Source organism: Loxodonta africana, chromosome 1, assembly GCF_030014295.1.
Source record: "Loxodonta africana isolate mLoxAfr1 chromosome 1, mLoxAfr1.hap2, whole genome shotgun sequence".
NCBI classification, from domain to species: Eukaryota; Metazoa; Chordata; class Mammalia; order Proboscidea; family Elephantidae; genus Loxodonta; species Loxodonta africana.
The window spans coordinates 78,934,300-78,955,395 of record NC_087342.1 but is presented as its reverse complement, the minus strand read 5'-3'; the positions used below and the strand labels follow the sequence as shown (position 1 = coordinate 78,955,395).

The following is a 21,096-nucleotide window of genomic DNA, read 5'->3' as shown; positions in this document are numbered from 1 at the left end:
TAATGCTGCAATTGTTAACATTCTGTATCTGATATTTCACTGCCCATTATGAATCAGACAAACATATGGTCTACTATGCCGGGAATGACAAATTGAAGAGGAATGGCATTTCTTTCACCAACAGAAAGAATATTTCAAGATCTATCCTGAGTATAATGCTGTCAGTGATAGGATAATATCCATACACAAAAAGGAAGAACAATAAATATGACTATTTACACACCAACCATTAAGGCAAAAGATAAAGAAATTGAAGATTTTTACCAACTTCTGCAGTCTGAAATTGAAAAATCAGGATGCATTGATAATGACTGATGATTGGAATGCAAAAGTTGGAAACAAACAAGAAGGATTCATAGTTGGAAAATATGGCCTTGGTAATAAAAATGATCCTGGAGATCACATGATAGAATTTTGCAAGAAGAATGACTTCTTCCAGGCAAATGCATTTTTTCAACAACATAAATGGTGACTATACACGTGGACCTCACCAGGTGCAATACACAGGAATCAAATCAACTACACCTGTGTAAAGAGACAATGGAAACGCTCAATATCATCAGTCAGAACAAGGTCATTGGCTAACTGCAGAACAGAGCATCAATTGTTCCTATGCAAGTTCAAGCTGAAGCTGAAGTAAATTAGAAAAAGTCCAGGAGGAACAAAGTATGACCTTGAGTATTTTCCACCTGAATTTGGAGACTAGCTTAAAAATAGATTTAACACATTGAACTATAATGACTAAAGACAAGATGAGTTATGGAACAACATCAAGGAGATCACACATGAAGAAAGCAAGAGGCCATTACAAAGACAAGAAAAAGACCAAAATGGATGTCAGAAGAGACTATGAAACTTGCTCTTGAACACAGAGTAGCTAAACAGAAAGGAAGAAATGATGAAGTAAAAGAACTAAACAGAAGATTTCAAAGGGCAGCTGGAGAAGACAAAGTAAACTATTAGGACATGTGCAAAGACCTGGAGTTAGAAAACCAAAAGGGAAGAACACCCTCGACATTTCTCAATTACTATTCTTAGGTATAAAGAACAAACAGAAATGATAATAGTCTGATTTTCCTTATAACTCTGTAATTGGTCTTAACCAAAAACTAAACACGCTGCCATCAATTCAGTCGGTCACTTTAAGCACTGTGCCATGAGGACTCTGACATAGTATTGGGAAGAAAAATACCTCCTTTAAGTTACCAGCGTCAGGAAACTATTCCAAAAGACCTCTGCACATTCTGTCCGTACTTGGACTCCATTTATAATAGAACTGGCAGCGGTGGGTTTCGAATCCACATCCCCGCAGGTTGGAGCTCAAATCCAGCACATTAGACCGCTTGGCCATGCTACCACACATGAGGGCACCTTTTAAATCCTAATGTTTGCAAAGAAAAAGGAATATTTTCCAACTTGTTATTCTTCTCCTAGAACAGGTTTACAAGCTAGTTCTCCAAAACAATAAATAACAACTAAAATTGATCAGGAACTTATGATGTGCCATGCACTCTCCTTACATTTATTGTCATTCATTTATTGTCTTCCTAACTGCCTCATAAGATAGGTACTTTTACTACGATCTCCATTTACTTGATGGAGAATCGAGGCACAGAGTTGTTATGTAACTTGCTGGATGTAACCCAGCAGGAAGTGATGTTTAAAGTGGAGTGGAAAAGTTGACTCTGTTGTATATTTATTTACTTAAGGATAAAATCCTGAAATCATATAGTTCAAGGTTATTGTGACAAATTCAGAGCAACAGCAAACTTATGTATGACGTAGCTTCAGTTCCTTTTGGGGCATGGCGATGTATAGCATATAAAAACCTAATGGTTCAGAAATTTCACTGAGGCTTGAAATTGTTTGAATTGAGAGCTTTGCTAAAAGTTGTTTGTGTAACTGCCTTAGTGCATTAGGCCGCTAATCAGTCTCATAAGCTGAAAGTGCTGAGTTCAAGCCTTAGAGAGGGCGCACAGATTTTTTGTCTCTTCTACATACACTCACTTGAAAAACCAAAAAACCTGGTAGTAGGGGAAATTATTCCACTGATCAAGTTTTGAGTATGAAACACAGATTGCACAACTAACTCTCAATTAATTTCATGTGCTGTGATTTTAAATGGACCTGCACAAATGGTGAAAAGGAATTCATCTAGAACTTTAGCCCTCTCCCTTGCTAATAAGACATCTTTTCAATACACTGGCTACAGTATGACCTAATTCCAAACTCTGTATTAGTTACCTATTGCTACTATACCAAATGACCAGAAACTTAGTGGCTTAAAAAATCCACAAATTTATTATCTTACAGTTCTGGAGGTCAGAACTCTGAAATGAGTTCTGTACAGGGTCAGATTAAGGCATGTGAGGACCCTAAACACTAACAATATGGGGTGCACCCTCCTCTGCTTACTCAGGTATACCAACAGGACATGTGAGTTATATGTAAACATGTGCGTATATACATACATGTGTGTCTTAGCTATCTATGATGTAGTTCCTTTTTAAATGCGACTATAATATTAGAGTCGCGTTTAAAAAGGAACTGGGTGGGATAATATTAGAGACCGCACATAAAAGTGACACATGCCATTTTAGCAGAATGAGATGAACTGGATTATAAAAAATTTAGTGAATATAGGGTACTTAAATTTTTACTCTCCACCTACTTTTCTACAAAAAGGATATTCCCCATATTCTAAAACAAAGAAAATGAGTCAGGATGCGGGGCCAAGATGGCAGAGTATTCAGACACTTCCAGTGATCCCTCTTACAACAAGGACCCCCCAAAACAAGTGAATCCATTATATATATGACAAGTTAGGAACCCTGAGCATCCAGTGCAAAGTTAAGAAGTCAGACTGAGTGAGGGGAAGGGGAGACTGTGCAGAAGCAGTGAGGAGTTGCCTAGCCGGCGGCAGAGCCTCAGCTCCGATTCCTTGGCACAACTGCATCAGGGCTGATGGAAGTTTTCGGAGACGCGGCCGCTTCAGTGAAAGGTGGCAAGAAAAATGCCCCACCCCTCACCCTGTGGCGTGTTTGCAGGGGAGCTGGCTGTGGCGTTTAGGACACAGAAGCTTCAGCGAAAGAAGGCAAGCCCAGGACACAGCCCTAGCCCTCTGCAGCAATCTCAGCGGGGACCCATCCAGTACACACAAGCTACACATGCCTCTGGAATCTAAGATAAAACAGCGCCCTCTGCACAAGACAAGTGATTTTGTCTAATTTGCAGGTGGATCTAATAGCTCCTCCTTTTGAAAGAACTCTCCCTAACTATCTGATCCCTCCTCCCTCTGCCCCAGCCGGCTTCATTAACAGTTGATTTCCCTGGGCCCGAAATAGGTCCTGCTGTGCTCCCTGAGCCAATCTCCTGGCCTTGGAGCATCATACGTCACATGATTACAGTGCTGCTGGCATGTTTCTATGTGATGTGCGGGAGAGAACTAAATATGAGGCCATACACAATCTGTCTGAAATGAAAAGGAGACTATAATTGTTACTGTTTACAAAATTTATAAAACGGCATCAATTTCATTGAGTACCCTGCCTGTTCACTTCCTCCAGGGTGCTTGCATTTCCTTGTGTCCTGCCTGCTTGGCATCTATCTTTGGAAACTGGTGCCCGTTTTGTTGATGCCCTAAGCACATGCTTACCATGTTTACTGGGTAATCGGTTCCTGGTCCTTTGGGTATAAACGGAAGGTAATGGCAGAGATGCATTCTTTCTGAAGACTCTGGTGGAAAATTCATTCCTTGACTTTTATGGTTTCTAGAGGCCACCAACATTCTTTGGCTCATGGATGGATCACTCTAACCCCTGCTTCTGTGGTCTCGTTTCCTTTTCTGACTCTGGCCCTCAAGTCATCTTCTTATAAGAGACCTGTGATTATATTGGGTCCATCCAAGAAATCCAGATTAATTTTTCCATGGCAACTTCCTTAACTTAATTAAATCTGCAAAGGCCCTTTTGCGGTGTAAGCTAACATATCACAGTTTTTGGATATTGTGACATGGAAATCTTCACTGAGGCATTATTACACCTACCACATCTGCCCTCTGGTCTCCAAACGTTCACACCTGTCCCACATGCAAAAACATGCACTTTGTCCCAACATCCCTCCAAATCTTAACCCATTATAGTACTAACTCAAAGTCCTAAATCTCATCAGCTCAAAAGTCCCAAATTTCTCTTTTAAATTCTCTAAATTAGGTATAGGTGAGGCTCTGGGTATAATGCATCCTGAGATACAATTTCCCTCTATCTGTGAATCTGTGAAATTCAAGAAACAAGTTATCTGCTCCCAAGAGTACAGTGGTGGGACAGGTAAAATTACAGTTAAAGGCATTCCAATTAAAAATGGATGAAATCGAAAGAAAAGAAAGGAGTCACTGGTCCCAAGAAATATCTAAATCTAGCCAGGCAAAAAACATTAGCTTTCAAGGCCAGAATTAATGTTCTGTGGTTTGATGGTTCTGCCATCGGAGTCATCCTTTCAGAGTCATCCTTTCATTTTCATAAAGGTAGCATGTGTTTACAGCCAAGTACTTTTATCAGCCTGTTTCCTGTCTGATGACTATTAGGAGTGTGAGACAGGGATTGAGGGGTACCTGATTTTTTGAGCGAGTCATCTTTAGGATGGGAAAGGAAAGTGGCCAAGCAATAATATGTTCTTAGGTAAAGTCTGGGTTTGGCCTAACCCACGTCATTATGAGTTGGAATCGACTCATTGGCAATGGGTTTGGGTATTTTGTTTGTTCTATGTGAAAGGGGCCCTGGGGTATAAATCACATAGCAGAGTTGTCCTTGCACCAACGGGTTTGAGCTTTTGCATTTTCCATCTCCTACAGTCAGTCATTGGCTGCTGCTGGGAATGGAGTGGTGGCATAATCTACTAGGTGTAACCAAGGACAATTCACTGGAGAAGGTCACAGGGGGATAAACCCTTGGGAGGTTGGGTGCAGTGGCTGTAAAAAGAAAGTGGAAAATAAAGGAGCTGAAGGGGTACTAAGACCATGTACTACTGTGAAAGAATTAGATGAGGGGAATATACGCTAGGTTTGTAATTTTATATCTGAAGTGTGAATGTTCCATATGTCATCTCTTAATTTAGGAAAAAGAACAGACTTTATTTATTTGCTAATATAAATCACTTACTTTGTTTTAATGCTTGGAACTTTATCTTTAGATTTTAGATAATATTCAGTGTTTTTCAAAGAATTAAGTACTTGGCACAAAATGATTGTTGAAAAATAAGAAGAATGAGAATAATGATAAAAATGAGACCCCTACATGGTACATTTGGTTTGCACTGAACTGGTGATCTGCTTTCATAAAGTTTGCAGCCAGGAAAATCCTATGGAGCAGTTCTACACTGTACTACATCGAGTTACCATGAGTTGGAATGGACTCCTTGGCAACTATCATCAACAACAATGATAATGAACTTTAATGCTTATTTATGTGCCAGATACCTTTCTAAACCATTTTATGTATATTTACTCATCCAGTCCTCCCATCAACTGTATTAGATAGGCTTATTACTATTTCCATTTTACGTATTGGAAATTGAGGCCCAGAAAGCTAAAGCAATTTGCCAAAGTTCCCTGAGCTATTAAGAAGAGCAGCTGAGGGATGAATACAGGAAGTGTGACCTAGTTCAACATGGTCCCACTCAAAATGAACAGAGGTGAAGCCTAGATATACTTCAGGGACAATTTTCTAATTACAAGCAACCCCAGTTTAGAAAATTCCAGCTTACATACAACTTGTGGTAGTGGACCATCCTTCGTAAACCTATTATATTAAAAATTGGGGGTACGTACAGTGTTTCAAAACAACAAACAGGTGCAACTTTGGAATTTGCACCAACATATATTATTATTACTGTACAATTATGTTAAAGATGTTTTGGTGTATCTGGAAGTGTTTAATGTTTTTTACACATGGAAAGGTGCCCCGCATACTGTAGTATATACTAAGAGAAACATTTGACTGAAGGACATTAGATATGAACCATACCTAACTGTTCCGATTTACACATCAATTTGTTTCTACCTTACTTAATAAGAGAATTCAAATGTACCGCTACATCAAATTGATGCATAAGTTTCTAATGCTCAGATTAAGGTAGAAAACAGTTCCTAGACAGGCACCAGTCTGCAGACCACAATTTGAACAGTTCTAATGGGATTACCATGAGTCTGAATCATCTTGACTGCACCTAAGAGCAACAACAATGTGGACGTAAGATGTACTGGAGGTGGAGCCCTGGTGGTGCAGTGGTTAAAAGGTCAGCTGCTATCCAAAAGGTTCGTTGTTCAAATCTACCAGCTGCTCCTTGGAAACCCTATGAAGCAGTTCTACTCTGTCCCAGAGGGTCACTATGAGCTGGAATTCACTCAGTTGCAATGGGTTTGGTTTTTTTTGATTGTTTGTTTTTTGCAAGTGATAAGATACTCAAGGAAATCCTTCTTCCTCTTCTTTTCTATTTAAATTCAGGCTAGATTCACGTCAAGTGAAGTGCATAAAACTTAATTTCCAGTTTTATAAAAAAAATATATATATATATATACACACACACACCATGGAGCCAACATCCAGACGAAGATAAAGAAATTTTCAGCTCCCAGGAGCTCCCTGTATCTCATCCCAATCAATTCCAATCTTCTGACTTCTACTAGCATAGATTAGTTTTTCCTGTGCTTTGAAATATAAGAAAGGAAATCAAATAGTATGTGCTCATTTGAGTATGGATTCTTTCACTCAATATGTTTTTTACTAGATGCATCCATACATTTACTAGTAGCAGTATTTCTTTCTTAGTGCTCTGTCATATTCCATTGTATGAATACTGGACATCAGGCTTTTTCCATTTTTTTACTGCTGGTATACATTTTTTATTTTACACATTTGAAATGGCTAACGCTGCTATGAACGTTCTTGTACATGTCTTTCAAGGGCAATAAGCATGCATTTTCCGCAGGTCTAATTGCTGCTGTAGACTTTCTGGATTGTAGATTGTATACATATTTGTTTGAGGCAATATTTCCAAATGGTGCCTCTGAGCAGATGTACCAGTTGACAATCTCATCAGCAATGTATGAAAGTTTCAGTTCTGTATCATCAGAGACACTTGATATCCTCAGTTACTTTAACTAAAGCAGTTTTGGTGAAAGGTAGTATTATTTCATTGTGTTTGTTAATTTGCATTAAGTACATTCTTTAGTGAAGTGTATGTTTAGTTTTTGCTCTTTCTCATTGAGTTTCAGCCTTTTTTCTTAGTGTTTCATAACAGTTCTTCATCTATTCTGCATAAGGGTTCTTTGTCAAATATAAGTATTGAAATATCTTCTCCTAGACTGTAGTTAATCCCCTCTTCATAAGGAGAAGGGGGCTTGAAAAACTTTGCAAGAAGAGAAAAAAAGAAAAAGTGGGTACAGAGAGGAGATGAAAAAAACAAGAGGAAGCTGATCATATATCTTTCTTGGTGGTTGCAGAAAAAAATGGGCAAGGCAGTTTACTTGGAGTGGGAAAATGGGGTGGAATGTCCTAGGAGCAGAATGTGTTTTTTGGTCTTCAATCTCTTTACTTATTTCCTGGTGTAGTTAAGGGCTTTAGAAATAGTGAGATTTGAAACAGTGGATTTTCTCTCTGGTCAGCTATTAGATCTGCCAAAACCACTTAGAAATATGGATAATATTTCAAGAAAGGTCTTCATGAGGTTTCTTCCATGAGAGAGTTGTGGCTCAACAGGAGACTGTCCTTTCCTTGAGAGGGTATGAAACCATGCACACTCACCTGCTTTTTACCATTCCTTAAACATATATATATATATATTTGCTTTTTAATATACATTTTGGGCACTCATAGGTATTAAGCACATTATCCAATGGATTGCCTTGAAATATTTCCCTGTTTATACTCCATGTATCTCCTCACCACCCATGATGCCTGTGTCAGCACAAGGAAGAAGGAAGGAAATACAGAAAACAAAATTGGCTTCTTCAGAATTTCCTCAAATGGAAGCAAGAAGCCCGCCAGCACATTAACCTGCTCACTAATCCTCTGTTCCCTTTTGCAGTGTCATTGAAGAGCAAGACAGAAAAAGAAGGACTGAAAGAAGAGAAAAAGAACAGGCTCAATCATTTCATTTGAAATTCCCTTAGTTTTCTCAGCACCGTTTGGAGCATGAAAGAGCCAGAAGTTACTAAGCAGGAAAACATCACTGTTTTACCTGTTCCTCCCCTTTGTTGCCATCCCTGTCCTCTACCTACCTGTCCATGGTCTCAGAATATTGGATTCCATTTTCAGACATGGACGGTAATGGAGCCTTATAATCTTGTCTCTAAGCAAGTGCATAATATAGAATAAGTTAAAACTAAATAGTTGAGATCACATCAGCTGTGATAATATTTTGAAGAAAGACTGAAATGACCATTTTCAGGCTGCAGAAATAGCTCAGTTGGGAAAGCGATAGACTGAAGATCTGAAGATCCCTGGCTGGATTCCAGGTTTCCACAACTGAAGTCAATTTTGCTTTATTTCTTTCTTAAAAAGCATTTGCATTCCAAGGCTTTGGATTCTAATAGAACTGAATACTACAGTTATCCAACACAGTAGTATTAAAAAAAAAAAAAAACTCTGTCTAGGAACCTTGGTGGTGCAGTCGTCGAGTGTTTGGCTACTAACAAAAGGTCGGTGGTTCCAACCTACCTGCCGCTCAGGGAGAGAAAAACATCGCTGTGAGCTTCCGTAAAGATTTACAGCCTTGGAAACCATGTGGAGCAATTCTACCCTGTCCATAGGTTCGCTATGAGTCAGAACTGATTGGGTAACAATGGGTTTGATTTGGTTTGGTTTTGAGGTCTTCCATGAAATGCTAACCGAAATTTTGCATATTTTATTTAAAATTTTAAGAATAAGGAACTGAAATTTAATAAGGAAACCTAGGAACTGATGGAATAGAGAATTCCAATATGCTACATGCTGTTGCATTTATGATTCATTTCTGCTCTGATATTATATATTCTGTGTGGGGACATCTACCACAGCCTTCACCAGACAGAGTCCAGTACAGCTAGATGGTGCCTGGCTACCACCACTGACTGCAGTGATAGGGATCACAACAGAGGGTGCCAGACACAGCTAGACAAAAACGTAGAACAAAGTTCTAACTCACAAAAGAAGGCCAGACTTGCTGGCCTGACAGAGACAGGAGAAACCCCAAGAGTATGGCCCCTTGACACCATTTTAGCTCAATAATGAAGTAATCCCTAAGGTTCACTCCTCAGCCCAAGATTAGACAGGCCTATAAAACTAAACGAGGATAAAGGAGCACACCAGTCGAGGGGCAAGGACTAGAAGGCAGGTGGGTACAGGAAAGCCGGTTATAAGGAACCCAAGGTGGAGAAGGGAGAGTGTTGACATGTGGTAGAGTTGTTAACCAGTGTCATAAAACAATATGTGTACTAACTGTTTAATGAGAAACTAGTTTGTTCTGTAAGCCTTCATCTAAAGAACAATAAAAAAAAAAGTAAATAAGGAACTGAAATTCAATGTGGAAACCTAGATATTGATGGAGCAAGGAATCCCGTATGCTACATGCTGTTTCGCTTATGATTTTCATTTCTGTTCTAATATTAGTATTATATGCATAGCAAAAGATATATTTTTAACCAGAAGAAATGTTTTAAACTCCTGTAGAAAAAGAATCACTACATGACATAAGAAATGTTTCTGGCTGGTGCAAACATTTTGTGCTCGGGAACCTAATGGTAACCGAAAGGTTGGCAATTGGAATTTACACAGCAGCACCATCTAAGCCTGGCAATCTGCATCCTTAAAACTTGTTGGTTGCTATCCAGGCGATTCTGACTCATGTTGATCCCATGGGGTGACCCCATGTGTTGGTTGTAATCTTAAACGAAGCAGACGGCCTGCCTTTTCTTCCACTGGAACCAACAATCTTTAGGTTAGCAGTCAAGTATAATTGTGCCCCTGGTCATCCTTAAAGATTAAACCAAAAACTCAAAACGATTGTGATGGAGCCAATTTCCACTCACAGCTGTAATATTTCCCAGAACCCACTGACTGCCTTCTTTCTCCCAAATAGCTGCTGGCTGGTTTGAACTGGCCAACATTTTGGTTAGCAGCGCAGCGCTTAACCACAGATTACAGCCAAAGAAACCTTATGGAGGAGTTCTACTCTGTACACATGGGGTCTCCATCCAAGAGTTAGAATCGATTTGATGGCAACGGAGGAATGCCCATTCAGCACCAACAGGGAATTTCCTACCTTCCTCCCTTCCAATTTCTTCTTTTCCTTCTATCTCCCACAGTGAGAGCGCTGGTTACCAACAACCTCAATCTGTGTACTCATTTTCTCAAGCCAAAACTTCACACGAAATAATATCAGAATTGCTACATCCATTACCCTAACCATTCCTGTGGAGTCCATTCTGACTAATAGCTACCCTATAGGACAGAGTAGAACTGCCATATAAGATTTCCAAGGAGCATCTGGTGGATTCAAACTGCCAACCTTTTGGTTAGCAGCCATAGCTCTTAACCAGTATGCGACCCATAACATTATTTGAAAAAACAAAGTCAAAGAGCTGATATGCAGAGTTTAATATTTGCTTGTCATTCCTTTTGTCTTACAGTGAGGACAAAGCACTATGGAAAACATTTACTTGAATCTATTCTCTTTTTCCTCCTATGTGGATGTTATTCTTTCAAAATACTTTAGCTTATATGTTTCTATTTGTATTTAATTTTACAGTATTTTCACAAACACTTGAGTTAGTTTTATTGACTTATTTGCCTCTGTAACACACTAATATGTTCCCAAGAGTCAAAAGAACACAAAAAGTCAATTCAGACAGGTTCCAAGAGAATGTGATTCAACCAGGTGATAGAATGGAAGCAGGCTCCGGGTAATCTGGTGGAAGAGCACCGACTAGGAACAGTATTGTTCTTTCTAGCACTAAGATAACCTTCTCTGGGTGTGTCTGCGTCTGGGAGTGTGCAGTGTAGGGAGTTTGGAAATAGTGGAATTGAACTTAGAGTGATTTTATCTTGACAATCTTCAAAGACTCTGAGAATAGTCATGAAGATTCCTCTCAGATGGGGGGCTAGCTGGGGGCATAGTTCAGTGGTGGAGCACTGTGCTTAGCATGCATGAAGCTTTGGGTTCAATCCCTACTCTCTTCTCTTTTCTTTCCTCGCAACTCAGGCCAAAGATCTTACTCTCAGAACCTTACTTCTCCTTTTTTTTTAATTGTGCTTTAAGTGCAAGTTTACAAATCAAGTCAGTCTCTCATACAAAAATTTATATACACCTTGCTGCAAAAAAAAAAAAAATTTTTTTTTTTTTTTTTTTTTTTTTTTGCTGTATACTCCTAATTGCTCTCCACCTAATGAGACAGCACACTCCTTTCCTCCACTCTCTTTTCGTGTCCATTCGGCCAGCTTCTGACCCCTTCTGCCCTCTCAACTCCCCTCCACACAGGAGATGCCAGTATATTCTCATGTGTCTACTTGATCCAAGAAGTTCATTCTTCACCAGTATCATTTTCTATCCCATTGTCCAGTCCAATCCCTGTCTGAAGAGTTGGCTTTGGGATGGTTCCTGTCTTGGGCTAACAGAAGATTTGGGGACCATGACCACCGGGGTGTTTCTAGTCTCAGTCAGACCATTAAGTCTAGTCTTTTTATGAGAATGTGGGGTCTGCATCCCACTCCTCTCCTGCTCCCTCAGGGGTTCTCTGTTGTGTTCCCTGTCACGGTAGCCATCATTTGTAGCCAGCCGCCATCTAGTTCTTCCGGTCTCAGGCTGATGTAGTCTTTGGTTTATGTGGCCCTATCTGTCTCTTGGGCTCATAATTACCTTGTGTTTTTGGTGTTCTTCATTCTCCTTTGCTCCAGGTGGGTTGAGCCCAATTGATGCATCTTAGATGGCCACTTGTTAGCCTTTAAGACCCCAGATGCCACTCACCAAGGTAGGATGCAGAATGTTTTCTAATTAGCTTTTATTATGCCAATTGACTTAGATGTCTCCAGAAACCTTGGTCCCCAAACCCCTGCCCCTGCTACACTGGCCTTTGAAGAATTCAATTTATTCAGGAAACTTCTTTGCTTCTGGTTTAGTCCAGTTGTGCTGACCTCTCCTGTACTGTGTGTTGTCTTTCCCTTCACCTAAAATAGTTCTTATCTACTATCTAATTAGTGAATACCCCTGTCCCTCCCTCCCTCCCCCCCCATAACCATCAAAGAATATTTTCTTCTCTGTTTAAACTACTTCTCAAGTTCTTGTAATAGTGGTCTTACACAATATTTGTCCTTTTGCAGCTCACTAATTTCACTCAGCATAATGCCTTCCAGATTCCTCCATGTCACAAAGTGTTTCACAGATTTATCACTGTTTTTTACTGATGTGTAATATTCCATTGTATGAACATACCTTATAGATGGATCATGTTTTTATCCATTCTTCCACTTTCTGTCTCTTTATTGATGCATTTAGTCCATTTACATTCAGCGTAATTATGTATAGGTATGAATTTAGGGCCAACGTTTTGATGTCTCTTTGTGTTGGAGACAGTTTCTTGTTCCCACTTAATTTTTTGCACTCTATATATTGTCTCTTCCTCTTATTTGTTACTGTTGATTTTGTTTCTGCTGAGTGTCTATTTTTTTCTTTTATTTTGCTTTGATGTGTAGGACCATTTGTCTCCTTTCTGGTTACCTTAACATTTACCCCTATTTTTCTAAATTTAAGCCTAACTTTTATTTCTATGTACTGCCTTGTCTTCCTCTCCATATGAAGGATCTATGACTACATTTCTTCGTCCCTTTTTATTGCTTAATGTTGCCTTCTTTTGCATAATAACATTGTTGTTTCCCTGTTTTGAGCACTTTTTATTTTGATTTCTTTTTGTGATTTCCCTGTCTATGTTGATAGCTGATTGCTCTGTCCAGTGTTCTAGTCTTGGGTCGATGCCTGATATTATTGATTTGCTAACCAAAGAACTCCTTTTAATAATTCTTGTAGCTTTGGTTTGGTTTTTTACAAATTCTCTAAACTTCTGTTTATCCGGAAATGTCCTAATTTCACCTTCATATTTGAGAGACAGTTTTGCTGGATACATGATTCTTAGCTGGCAACTTTTTTTCCTTCAATTCTTTGTATAAGCCATCCCATTGCCTTCTTGCCTGTATGGTTTCTGCCAAGTAGTCCAAGCTTATTATTATTGACTTTCTTTTGTAGGTAACTTTTCTTTAATCCCTAAACCAGTACCCAGTGCATTTGAGTCGATTCCGACCCACTAGCTGCTCTTAAAAGCCTCTCTTTATCTTTGGTTTTGTCAAGTTTGATTATAATATGTCTTGGTGACTTTCTTTTAAAATCTACCTTACGTGGTGTTCGATGAGCATCTTGGATAGATGTCTTCTCGTCTTTCATGATATCAGGGAAGTTTTCTGCCAACAAATCTTCAACAATTCTCTCCGTATTTTCTGTTATCCCTCCCTGTTCTGGTACTCCAATCACTTTCGGCTTATTCCTCTTGATAGAGTCCCACATAATTGTTAAGTTTTCTTCATTTTTTTAAATTCTTTTATCTGATTTTTCTTCAAATATATTGGTGCCAGGTACTTTACCTTCAAGTTCACTAATTCTGTCTTCCACTTGCTCAATTTTACTCCTCTGACTTTCTATTGATTTGTTGAACTCTGTGATTTTATTGTTAATCTTCTGAATTCCTGATTGCGATCTATGGATTTTATTATTAAAATCTTATTAAATTTTTCATTATGTTCCTGAATAACCTTTTTAATTTCTGCAATTACTTTATCTGTGTGCCTTGGCTTGTTGTGCGTATTGCTTGATTTCCTTCCTTATGTCTTGAAGGGTTCTGTATATTAATCTTCTGTATCCTGCATATGGTAATTCCAGGAAGTCACTTTCACATAGAAGATCCCTTTATTCTTCGTTTTGGGAGCTTGTTGAAGTGATCATGGTCTGTTTCTTTATGTGATTTGATATTGACTGTTGTCTCCAAGCCATCTATAAGTTATTATATTACATTATTTCATGTTCGCTTACTGTATCCTAGCTTCTTGCTTTGTTTTGTTTTGATATGCCGAACTGGGTTTCTTGAGTGATCTAGCTTGATTATTTTCACCTTTGAAGCTCTGACGTCCTGTCACCAGATGGCTAGAGCTATTATCAGGTATGTTAGTCTAAGAGTCCATTTACTTTTCTTGTATGTATTCAGCTCAGGTGTCCAGGTAGCTGGTCATCAAGTGCTTGGTACAGGCTCTATCCTAAAGTCTTAGAGGGGCAGGGGTGATTGGTGTAGGTACTGGTATCTGCTTGCAGCAGGGGGTCATGCTCGGAACAAGGCAGGAAGCTGAGAATGGTCCCCCAAGTGTCTCTGAGGAAAGCACATTCCTCTTCCCTAGCTTGTACAGGGGGGTGTGTTCTGCAGAGGGACCATAGGCACCCAATGTTTTTCGTTGTAGGGACTAGGAGGTACCAGTTATCCTTGGACCCCTGTCATTGGTGGCTGGGTGACAGAAATGGAGCCACCAGTCCTTAGGCCCCTGATGTGGGTAGGTGAGGACCCAGTTTAATAGGCAAAGCAGTGTCAAACATCAAACACCCACCTCTCCACAGCACAGCTGAAACAGTTGTAGTCTGCCAACGAGGGCCTATTCTCCCAAAATAGGCCCACACAGGTCCATGCAGGGGGTAAAGGTACTCAAAGTCCATGGACTCTTTATGCCTGGAAAGGAGCCACTTCTGTCCTGAGCTCCCCAGATTAGTTGAGCTGGCAAATTATCTTTTCCCCCAACTGCGAATTTATTCCTTCTCCAAGGCCCCGAGGATGGCTTTAGGCACTCAGCTGGGCCTATTTCAGGCCCAGGGAAATCAAGAGCCACTGAAGTTGTCTTGGGAGCGGGGAGGATGGTAAAATATATGCAAGTACTTAGCTTTTGCCGAAAGCGCCGTTTTTCTCTGGTTCCGGAGGTGTGAGTAGGCTGCTTTGGTGGCTGCTTTTCCCTGAGGAAACTGGGGCATAATGCTAGCACCAGCCTGCCACAGCTGCTCCCTGGAATGGTGCCTGAGGTTTCCTGGGAATTCAGATCCAATAACTCTTCCCTGTTTCTGGACCATCTCTTCCTCCCCCTGCCACTCAGCTTGTTTTCTAACTTTGCGTTTGATGTTCAGGGCTCGGAGCTTGTCAAAAATATACTTGTTTCACTTGTTTTTTTTTGGTCTTTGTTGTAAGAGAGCTCACGGGAAGTGTCGGTCTATTCTACCATCTTGGCCCCGCCTCCAGAACCTTATGTCTTTCTTGAGTTGCTTTGGCCTTGATTCTTCTTTCTTAACTAACTTGTTGAGACAATGGTACTCACTTAAAGTTATTTGTGGTCATCTATTATCCACATGTTCTCTCCAAGACTCTAAACAATCACTGGTATATGGGCCACCATCTGCATGCCCATTTTGTAGGGCTTGGTGGAAAGCTGAGTATTAAGAGGCTAGAGAATCTGAAAGAAGAAAAATCTGCTCTAGTGCTTGGGAAAAACTGATGTTCCTTCTGCAGAATGGAGAACACAGGATTCTCAAATAATGTCAGGAAAAGAATTCATTCTTACCAAAGAAGAGACCCTTTTCTTTGTCTCATCCCCTTTTCTGGCATGTTCTAAAATGTTGAGAAGTAGATGTTTAACCCAGGTTTATGCTGAGGAGGCAGGTTTGCTGCTGAGTCTTGTTGACCTCTCATTCGTGGACATGGATATCAAGACATGGATACTGAGCAGAAGGAAGCCACAGAAGAGCATAGAAATGTCTTTGTCCAGCTGTCCTGAACTCAGTCTCTGGGTTGATGGGAGAGTCTTACATCCTGAGGAGACTGCCAATGAAGAAACGAAGCACAAATCCTAAACACCATGGGCCAAAAAAGAGCACAGACACATTAACCCAAAGACCTTGGGTAAGGGCTACATTGTTTCAGGACGGTTGCCACTTCCTTGTGGAACGATTCTATATTTCCCTATACATATTTTCGATTATTGATCCTGAGAATAAAAGTAACAATCTTGATGAATCATTGTAGATTTGATCATACAATCCAGAATATGAACTAAAAGGTTTTTGTGTTTTGTCCTAAATAGGAGAAAATCTTTTAGCGGGACCTTGCTGCCAAAGGCTTGAAGGCAAGGAAATGGCTAGTTTCTCTGTAGGAAGGGGCTATCAATTATGGTAGCAGAGGTGAAAAGCCAAATGACCTGGAGGTCTTTTATAATGCATCACCCCCTTTCCTCTTCTCTCCAAAACCTGTAACTATCCACCTTCTATCAGTCTGTCACAGGACACCCCTAAGCCAATTTTGAGGTCACCTACTTGACTAACCTACATTGCCTCTGAGCCTATACTAGGACTGAGGAAAAGATGACTGAGAATATAGTTACTACGGATTGCACAGAATTTCTGACTTTCTGTGGTCACAGTCCCCTCTTTAGACTCCTTTTGAGCTAAGAGCGGGATGTGAAGAGTAGAGGGGCCAGATAGAATTACTTTAGGAAATTGCTGGGTTTCAGTAAGCTTCATTTAAGACTTAGAAATATGTAGAGCAAACAAGGGGAAACTTTCTCTTGTATTATTTTCATTTTAAGCAAAACCTCATAAACTTCCCCAATTGCAGTGGTGCTTAATCTCAAAGCTGAGTGCCCATCCTGCTTCTTCTCTCAACAATGCTCCCACCACACCCACCCACTGAAATCAGGGAATCCCTGTAGTTCCCACTGAAGCCACAATACCAACAACGCCTGAATTGCAAACAAAAATTCAACCTGGTGTGCCTTCTCCACAGTGTTCAGCATATTTACCCTGGGAGGGAAAGGACAGTGAATCACTCTCAAAGGCAAGGCAGTCTTTGGAAAAATGAACTGAATCCTCTTCTGGAACAAGCCTCCTTCTCTTTTCCTTGCCCTCTTCCTCTCTCTCATTTTTCTCTTTCTTTCATTTCATCCCACCCCACCTCTTTCCTCTGTCTCTCAGCTGATGCCCCTCTATCCTCCCTCTTCCCTCCTGTGCACTCCAGAACAATGTTTACACAGTAGGTTAGTGCACTCCTAGTCCCATACAAACTCATTTTCATCTCTGTATTGAGATTCACATGTAGTTGATATCTTTACCATATCACTTGATAATTTCTTCCCTCCCCTAATAGACCTAGTGTAACATCTCCTCAGCATAGGCCCACGCTCATTCAGTCCAACTGTAGAGCTGGGAGAAATGGAATGTAGATGAATTTTTTCCTCTAAACTAAGAAGAATTGGACTTCATGCTAGGAAGAAAGAATTTGTACAAGAATCTAAAATATTTTTGAAGGACATATTTTAAAAACTTACATCCGAAATGACTGTCACATCAAAATGTAGTTAAGGCAGAAAGCCTCAACTCCTTTGCTCATCAGAGACTGAGGTTTGAGAACCTGTCCAGACACATGGAGGGGTTTCATTAAAATTCACTTTGCAGATGATCTTCAGCTGCTGCAATTTCCTCATTCATTTCAGAGAAGCTGATTCTGAAAGAAGAGCTGTCACCAAAGACAGGGTTCTTTCTTTATTTTCAGTCAAGTCCAGCAAGGCCTGTTTTCAGACCACAACTGTCTAGCACATACACCTTGTTGCCTGGCTCCTCAGGCCTTCTTAGCCTTGATTCACACATGTAAATTAGAGTTACAAATAAATAATATTAATTTTACCTCCATGTTTAGCTAATGGAGTCCCTGAGCAGTGGAAACAGTTGACATGTTGGCCTTATAGCCAGAGTTGGATGTTGGAATCCACCCAGAAGCCCTGGGAAGAAAACCTAGACCATCTACATCTGAACAAATCAGCCTTTGAAAACCCTGTGGAGCACAATTGTAGTCTGACACACATGGGGTCATCATTCATCAGAATCAGCTGCAATCAACTGGTTTGTGTTTTTATTTGTTTTAACTAATAATGTTAAATTACAAATACAGAAAGCAGGCTTGATTAAGATTAATATCATCTTAATAAATAAAAGTAAATAATATTTCCTCAGATTTGTGTATTCGCTTGGGTTCTAGGTGTCCAATCAATCTTACAATATGGTAAGTGGCAACACAGTTCTAGTGCTTGATGATTAGTGGCCAGCACCACATTCCATTCACCCAATTCCTGAAATTGCTTTACTTCGCTTAATAGGAGGGGTCCAATGTCCTGGCACAGTCAAATTGATACAAAATTTCTAATGCCCAGAGACAGGCAAAACACAGTTCTTATAAGGCATCAATCTGCAGACTACAATTTGAACAGCAGTAATGAAGAGATAGGATGTATTGTAGGTGAGAAGATATCCAAGGAAATCCTTCCTTCTTGTTTTTGTTTAAATTGAGGCTTAGTTCACAAAGAGTAAGATGCATACAACTTAATTGTTCAGCTTAATGAGTTATTACATATGTACATCTCATATAAGCAACATGCAAACCAAGATAAAGAATTTTTCAGCTCTCGAAAGCTCCCTTGTATCTATCCCAATCAATTCCAATCTTTAGACCTCTACCACCATTTTCCTGTGATTTGAAATACTATAAATGGAATCATACAATAGGTGCTTTTTTGAGAATAGATTCTTTCACTTAATACGTTTTTCATTAGATATATTCATATCGTGTCTAGTAGCGGTAGTTCTTTTTTATTGCTGTCATATTCCATTGTATTAATACTGCATATCACAGTTTTTTCATTCATTTTGCTGTTGATGTACATATAAATCAACTAATGCTGCAATGAACATTTTTGTACATACCATTCAAGGGCAATAAGCATTCATTTTTCTTGAGTCTTAATGCAGGTGTGGAGTTTCAGGGTTACAGATATCCTATATATTTTGTTTCAGGCAATATTTCTACATCGTGTACAAGTGTGGATGTGTGAGTTGACAATGTCATTAGCAATGTGTCAAAGTTTCAGTTGTTCTGTATTATCAGCAGCACTTGATATTTTCAGTCCTTTTTTCTTGAGCCACTTTGGTGAAAGGGAATATTTTTTTCATTGTGTGTTTAATTTGAATTTTCCTTATAGTTAATAACGTCCAGCTGTTGCATCCCACGAGACCAGCTACAGGTATGGCTGTGAAGGGCACAGGCCAGATTCCACATAGAAGAAAAGGAAACAAAGTGATTCAGCTGTAGTCGTGGCCGAGTGGTTAAGGCGATGGACTAGAAATCCATTGAGGTTCGCTGCGCAGGTTTGAATCCTGCCGACTACAGAACAATTGGCGTCCTGGTGCTGCACTGTTCCTGAGTAGCTCCTTAGAAACGTGTGTGCAAGCTCCCGAGTTGCCCCCCGTAAAAGCTTTTTTGGGGGGGGCACGGAGGAGGCGAATGGGCCCTTGAGAGAGCTGCCTTGGCAATTCACGCTGACAGATTTTAAGGCAGCTCTCTCTCCCTTTGTAGTTGATAGTGAAGAAGAGTGAAGAGATGGCCCACAGTGTCAAAACCTTTCTCCAAGACCTTGCAAAGGGAATCAAGGACTTCATCTGGGGTACCTGTACCATCTCAAACCCGGAGGCTCCAATACTGTAAAAGAGGGAGCAACAGCGTCAAAGAAGGCCAAGCAGTGTCCTGACACAGAGAAGAGCCCAGGGTATAAAGCCAGAGCAAGAGAGTGAGCCACGTATTCTTGGTAGAATTTTTGAGGGCTCACGCCTTGGAATGGAGGAGTATTTTGCTTGAGTCTCCTTTTGTTCTACCAAGTGTTTATTCCTGTGCTTCAGTCAGGAACAGCACAAATTATTGGTGATACACACTACATGGAGATGTTTGGTCATGGCTGGAATTCTTCAGGTCAATTTTCAGTGCTCTTTGGGTGCTTACCTATTTGTACTTAGCAAACTTTTCAGTGCCATTTGGTGTCAAGATATAGCTGATATGGCATTTAAGGTATTAGGTAAGAAGCCTCACCCATTCCCTGGTGTCAGCAAAATAACTGCCGATATGCTCTTCAACCTTTTGCTGCAGGCTCTTTTCCTTCTCCAGGGGGTGTTTGAGAGTCTCTTCCCTATTCATCTTGTCGGTCAGCTGGTTAGTCTTCTGGATATTTCCCTTCTGTATTCACGGTACTGCTTTGGATATCACCAATTCAATAAGGGAATTGAAATGCACTAGCGGTTGTCAAACATAAAAAGAAATTGCCCCTACTACTCAGATTTGGTTTGCCCTTGGCTTTGCTCACAGCAATGTGGTCCTCATAAATTATCAATGGCTGCCTCTTCTCCATCCACTATCTTTTATTCATTATCAGCACCAGTGAAGCAAATACCCTTGACAAAAGATATCTTTTCCAGTTGAGACTCTTCTCCCTGGTGGTCTTCTTAGGTAACAGACCCTTCCACAAGATGGCCTACCTGTAGTCTGCTCAACTTCTACAGAGAGGTTTCCTTCACCACATCCATCTCCTGCCAAACTTAACGCTGCTGCAGGCCACTGACTTCACCTGCCACACACAGGGGATGGGTAGGATTGGAAGGAGGATGTGGCAGCTCTTTTCCCTCTTTACCTCCCCTGACCCAGGGAAGGCAGGACTCTTTCTGCCAAGGGCACTTTACATATTCCGTTCTCTCTGAGGAACTGGAATTTTGTCTCTGGTGCACTTAAGCAGAATCCTCCTGACACCAGTATGTGGATTTTTAATACGATGAGTCTGAAAGGACCACAGGTTTTTCTGTAGCTATTTTCTAGCATTTTTCAGACCTTGTGCCTGGAGTGATATGAATACTTTTTCTCCCTGTGCCATTTACTCTCCCACCTCTCCTCCCTGCCTTCCACCCTTGGATGAATAGATTTTGTAAAATTAGCAGTTGAATTCGTGGATTTGTTATTTCTGTTCTTCTGTGAAGCTCGTGTATTGGATGTGGAGGGTGAAGGAGTACCTACCTCAGTTGGTTCTGGTCACTCCTTTTATAGCCATCACTGTCTTGTTTTTTTTTTTTTTTTTAACTCAGGATAGATTTTGATCTCTCTTGTTTCACTGCAAAAATTGTCTGAAGAGA

At 40.2% G+C, this 21,096-nt stretch overlaps 1 non-coding gene and 1 pseudogene across 1 annotated transcript; both read left to right on the top strand.

Moving 5' to 3' along the window:
* Nucleotides 1–19,233: 19,233 nt before the first annotated feature.
* On the top strand, nt 19,234–19,314 carry TRNAS-AGA (transfer RNA serine (anticodon AGA)). Its single transcript has one exon. It is a non-coding gene; the product is annotated as a tRNA-Ser (tRNA).
* Nucleotides 19,315–19,525: 211 nt separating this feature from the next.
* On the top strand, nt 19,526–20,570 carry LOC100670285 (etoposide-induced protein 2.4 homolog; annotated as a pseudogene).
* Nucleotides 20,571–21,096: the final 526 nt, after the last annotated feature.